Here is a 6441-nt window from a genome sequence, read left to right as displayed (position 1 = left end):
TTTATACTTAATAGCTATAGGCACAGTTGACAACAAGTTTTCTTTGGCAACTCAAATATCACAAGTCACGTTGCTGCTGGTAATGTAATTTTCTGAAATGAGGCCACAATTCCTTATCAAGTTTTTTTAATTGCATTTTTTTCAATTTTAATTGAATTTTTCTTCATCAAGTTTTGACCAAATAGCTGAGGTGGGAGGATCAGTTGAGTCCAGGAATTCAAGACCAGCCTAGGCAATATAATGAGATGTCATCTCTACAAAAAGTAAAAAAAGAATTTGTTGGGTGTAATGGTGGGTGCCTGAAGTCCTAGCTACTCAGGATGCTAAGGCAGGAGGATCTCTTGAGCCCAGAAATTTGAGGCTGCAGTGAGCTACAGTCATACCTCTGCAACAGAGTGAGGTCTCTTAAAAAAAAAAAAAAAGAAAGAAAGAAAAAAGTGTTAGTGCATTTCCTGAAAAATTCAGTACATATACAAGAAAATATGCAAAAAAAAGACTTTTGTTTGTAAGTCACGTGGAGTTAGGTTATAGGCTCAAATAATCAGAAAAAGATTTTACTTACTTGACTATCTGGGGCAGATGGTGTTAGAAAGTCCTGCAGAATACAGGACACATTTTCCTTTTGTGGGATGGTCAATTCATACCAGGAAGGCTGTATCTCTGGCCCACACCCGAGTGCCAGAAGCATCCTTCAGACATAATGACCACCATAAAACACATGTGGGCTAGGCTTTGAAAAACTCTGCCCTAGAGTGGAAGCTTCATTAATGCAGGAATGTTGTCTAGTTTGTTCTTCAGTAATTCCCAGAGACTACCATAGTATTTTTCTGCATAGTATATAACACACAGTGGGTCTTTGATAGCTATTTTTAAATGAATAAATGTATAGGCTTAATGATAGTTACTCTGCCTTACAACATACTCCTTTTACAGATAAGTGGCTATTAAGGCTTTAAAAGATTCAGTAATTGGCTCATTGTTATTTAGTTTGTAAGTATTGGAGTCAGGATTTGAACCCAGGCCTTTTGGACTTCAGAGTTTGCATAGTAGGTTACTATTGAAAACATAAGCATGAATTTCCATCTTTCTATTTTATGGAAGTAGACCTTCAGGCATATTTTGAAAATGATAAGTTTTAATTAAAGGAGAAGTTAAGGAAATTTAGACATGCAGAGTTTATTGAGCATGTGCCATATGCTGTGCACCATGAGAGTTACTAGGCAGAGGAAGATAAGTAAGACAGCAGTCTTTGTCTTTAGAAAGTTTATAGTGCTGTATGGAAGGCATTGTAAGTAAAATTGTGATAAGATAAATGCTATATGTATTCGCTTAACTGTTAAAAGTGATACTATGCTATGAAAAAATATGTAAGATATTAAATGGGGGTCAGGCGCAATGGCTCATGCCTGTAATCGTAGCACTCTGGGAGGCCAAGGTGGGTGGACTACCTGAGCTCATGGGTTCAAGACCAGCCTGAGCAAGAGTGAGACCCTGACTCTAAAAATAGCCAGGCATTGGCTTGGCGCCTATAGCTCAAGGGACTAAGGTGCCAGCCACATACACCAGAGCTGGCGGGTTCAAATCCAGCCCAGGCCTGCCAAACAACAATGACAACTGTAACCAAAAAATAGCCGAGCATTGTGGCAGGCCCCTATAGTCCCAGCTACTTGGGAGTCTGAGGAAAGAGACTCGCTTGAGCTCAGGAGTTGGAGGTTGCTGTGAGCTATGATGCCATAGCACTCTACCCAGGGCAACAAAGTGAGACTCTGTCTCAAAAAAAAAAAAAAAAAAAAAAATATATATATATATATATTTTAAATGGGAAGATTACTGAGCAATATGTACACAGAGTACTCAACTTTGTGTTTATGGGAAAATATATGGAAAAGTATATATCAAAATCTAAACAGTGTTTATTCTAGAAGGGATAAAACAATGGATGGTTTTTTTTTACTCTCTTCTTCATGCTTATTTGCATTTTCTAAAATTTCTACAATGACCTGATTATTTTGTTAAGAGAAAATAAAGCTACTCCTAAACATGTTTAGTAAGTATATTTAATTATGTGGAGGACATGCATATGATATAATGTTAAGTGAGGAAAAAAAGCAAGACACAAAATGGTCCAAAATAGTAGAATCTAAATTATACATATCAGGCTTGGTGCCAGTAGCGCAAGTGACCAAGGCACCAGCCACATACACCAGAGCTGGCGGGTTCGAATCCAGCCGGAGCCTGCCAAACAAAAACGACAACTACAACCAAAAAATAGCCAGGCATTATGGTAGGCACCTGTAGTCCCAGCTACTTGGGAGGCTGAGGCAAGAGAATTGCTTAAGCTAGGAGTTGGAGGTTGCTGTGAGCTGTGATGCCATAGCACTCTACCCAGGGTGACAGCTTGAGGCTCTGTCTCAAAAAAAATTAAAAATAAATAAATAAATAAATAAATAAATCATACATATCAAGATAAGAGAAGCATCTCACTTCATTGAGGGGAATAATTCTTTCTAGTAATCTATTTTCATCCCTATTATTTGTCTTAAAATGTTAGATTAAAAATATGGAGGTCTATTAATAAATTTTAATGTAATTATTTGTGAAACAAAACCAAGCCATCTCATTCCTTAATCAATACATCCTCAAATTCCCAAGTTTACAAATTGAATAGGGAAACCTTGACTAGAAACAGATTCTGCAAATCCCAAGAAAAGAAATTTTAAAAAGGATCATCAACAAAGGTATTTCAGGAGTAAGTACTGCATGTGGTAGGCACTGTGGTGTGTAAAATTATCTTACTGTGTATTCCTTGACAAGTTATTTAATTTTGAGGAGTCTCTTTCTTTATACGTAAACTAGGGATCGTGTCAAGTATAGTATTGTCTTTATGATGATAACTACAACAGCTAAGGCTCTGTCAAATGCCACATGAGCCATGAAGTGGATTCTGAGAAGTAAAACTGAGACTCAGTGACGTCATACAGGTGTTTAAATAGGGATTTATCTGTATGATCCCAGGATCTTGGCTTTTAACTATAGAGGGTGCCAAAAAAAAAGTATATACACATTGTTTTCTTTTCGAGGCAGAGTCTTATTTGTCACCCTTGGTAGAGTGCTGTAGCATCATAGCTCACAGGAATCTCAAACTCTTGGGCTCAAATGGTCCTCTTGCCTCAGCCTCCCAAGTAGTTGGTACTACAGGTACCCACCACAGTGCTGCAATTTTAGAGACAGGAGTCTTGCTCTGGCTCAGGCTGGTCTTGAACTCCTGAGCTCAGGCACCCGCCTCAGTCTCCCAGAGTGCTAGGATTACAGGTTTGAGCCACTGCACCTGGCCCCTAAAAATGTATACACATTTTAAGAAAGGGAGAGACTGTATTAAAATCGTAACTCAAGACACATTTGACTTCTGCAATTTCAAGAGATACAAGATACAATATACAAAGTAACAAATGTAAATGGCATATATTGAGTATTACAATTTTGTGTGTGTGTGTGTGTGTGAGACAGAGTCTTAAACAATCCCCTTGGGCAGAGTGCCATGGCATCATAAGTCACAGCAACCTTCAACTCTTGGGCTCAAGTGATCCAATTGCCTTAGTTTTTCTATTTTTAGTAGAGATGGGGGTCTGGCTTGCTCAGGCTGGTTTTGAACGCATGAACTCAAGAAATCCACCCTCCTTGGCCTCCCAGAGTGCTAGGATTACAGGCATGAGCCACTGCCCCGGCCAAGTATTATAATTTTAATACAGTTTTTTCCTTTCTTAAAATGTGTCTATTTTATGCAGTTGAGCTTCCCACATTTTGGGGAAATTGCAGGGGTCCGCATATCCAGAGTGCAATGGATAAGCCTCGCCCTGGGAAAACCACCTTCGTGATCATGATATCTCCCCTGATTTTTTCTCATAGGGGAAGGGCAAATGCAGAAACCAATTTTTTGTTCTAAAACATTGTGTAATATTATGCCAGGCCATTTTTTATCATCATACCTGGTTTCATTGCTTGATGTGTACCAAGGTAAAAGATAAGAGGATTGTGGGATCACCTTGAGACGAGGTCATCATCTCCTGCTTATGGAGATGGGAGTTAACAGAAGCCCCACATTTTCATCATGTTCCCAGATGATCGAGACAGGAACACATTAGCATACAGTGCATTCAAAATGTGAAAATCTTTTCAAATTTGTTTAGAAACTCTTAGATGCCTAAATAAACTCAGGAAAATAAGACCCAAAGATAGAGTCCCATTAGTGTCAAATCCAATAACTTTTCAGGATGGTGTTTTAATTACTATAGTAGGCAAAATAATGACCCCAAAGAATATCTATGTCCTCATCTTGGAAGTTTGTGAATAGGTCACTTTATATAACAGAAGGTACTTTGCGGATGTGACTTAAATTAAGGATTTCGAGATTGGGAGGTTGTCCTGGATTATCTAGGTGAGCCCAATTTAATCACAAAAGTCCTTAAAAATGGAAAGGAAAGGCTGAGAAGTCAGCATCAGGGAAGGAGATAGGACGACAGAGTGAAGAGATTGCTGACAGGGGACCATCAGCCAGAGAATAAACCGGAAAAGACAAAGGTAGGGATCCCCCATGGTCCCAAGAGGAATGCAGAGCTGCCAGCAACTTGATGTTAGCCTGGAAGACCCACATTGGACTTCTGACCACCAGAACTATAAAAACATGAGTTTTTGTTGTTTTAAGCCACTGAGTTTGTGGTAATTTGTTATAACAGCACTAGGAAGCCAGGAAAGCTATTAACTCCATAGAAACATAAACATAAGATTCTTAATTCAGATTGAGTCACAAAGAATTTCCTTAGTCTTTAGACTAATGATAGTCAAAGACTATCATTAGTCTTTAATCTTGGGACACTTTGTCTTCTTCTGTGAGGACCTCACTGGACGTTTTTCTGTGTACATGCAAATACATGGCAATGGGCCAGGGCTCAAGGGAGAAGGGCAGAGCTTCTCCCTCTGCACTGAGTTTATTTAACTCAAGTAGGTAAATGATTATTCCCCTGCAAAGTAATGTTTATGAGCAGAGAAGGTAAATTTCAAAATAAGAGCTTAAAAGAAGATATTCAAGATCATATGTGTGAATTTAGATTGTTGCTTTTTAAAAAAACAGAAAACCAAAGATTTTTAACACAATGTAGAGACCTTTGTCTCATTTACTGTTCTTAGTGATGTTGTACAGTAACCAGGTGGGGGTCCTCTTCAGTGACGGAGACTGATGCTGTGATAGGTGACGGATCAAAGAGACAAAGGCCACAGAGTACGTAGATTTAACTTGAAAACTTTGCAGCAATTTGAATTCCACTCAGGCTGTCTTGTTTGCATATGGTACAACTGCAAGTAAGGAAGATAAATTCTTAGGACATCAACCATCTTGTTTGCTTGGAACTGAGAAATTTCCTGGGATGTGGGACTTCTGGTGCTAAAACTGGGGAAGTGAAGGGTAAAGTGGATGAGATGGTCACCTTCATCTGGAAGGACAAAGTCAACTAATTTCAGGAAACCTTGTGATAGGGCATGTTCTGAGCAGACTGTTGACATCCACTTCACCTCACCTTGTCCATCTCAAGCTCCTGTGTTCCCAACCTTCATTCTAGAGACAATAGCTAAATCTGTACTATTTAAACTTGAACCAGGTCTGTTTGAAAAGGAAGATCTATTGGAAGAAGCAGGTAAGCTTTCCAAGAAATATGGCTTCTAATACCCATACCTCCTGTGATCTTGTATCTTCAAGCTTACCTGGAAATTTGAAAGTAAGCATTTAATTAGTGTCCAGATGTTCATTAGAGCCACCACAGGAGCAGTCTAGCAGGCAACAGTGCAAAGAAATTAATGCTCCTACAGGATAAAAATCAAAATTTAGGTTTGGTGAGTAAAATGTAATAATTTAAAAAGTAACAAACTTTGGAAACTTTTTAGCTTGTGCCATGGCCATTTATTTTAGATGGTAATATTGGGATTTTTTTTTTTTTTTTTTTTTTTTTTGAGACAGAGCCTCAAGCTGTCCCCCTGGGTAGAGTGCCGTGGCATTACAGCTCACAGCAACCTCCAACTCCTGGGCTCAAGCGAGTCTCCTGCCTCCGCCTCCCAAGTAGCTGGGACCACAGGCGCCCGCCACAATGCCTGGCTATTTTTTGGTTGCAGCCGTCATTGTTGTTTGGCGGGTCCGGGCTGGGGATTCAAACCCGCCACCTTAGGTGTACGTGGCTGGCGCCTTAGCCGGTTGGGCTGTAGGCGCCGAGCCGATTTGTTTGTTTTTTTAAATTGGAGACAGAGTCTCAGTCACCCTGGGGTTGAGTGCCATGGTGTCATAGGTCACAACCCCTTTGAACTCATGGGCTCAAGTGATTCTCTTGCCTCAGCCCTCTGAGTAGCTGGGACTACAAGCACCTGCCACAATGCGCACCTATTTTTTTTTTTAAGAGA

General features: G+C 39.7%; 1 pseudogene; it reads right to left on the bottom strand.

The window, feature by feature from the left end:
- Positions 1-3782: 3782 nt before the first annotated feature.
- LOC111727298 lies at positions 3783-3892 on the bottom strand (annotated as a pseudogene).
- Between the last annotated feature and the right edge of the window lie 2549 nt (positions 3893-6441).

This window comes from Otolemur garnettii, unplaced genomic scaffold, assembly GCF_000181295.1.
Source record: "Otolemur garnettii isolate 467f Iridium unplaced genomic scaffold, OtoGar3 scaffold00099, whole genome shotgun sequence".
Taxonomy (NCBI): domain Eukaryota; kingdom Metazoa; phylum Chordata; class Mammalia; order Primates; family Galagidae; genus Otolemur; species Otolemur garnettii.
Note: the sequence above shows the minus strand (reverse complement) of the source record. Positions and strands in the feature narration are given on the sequence as shown.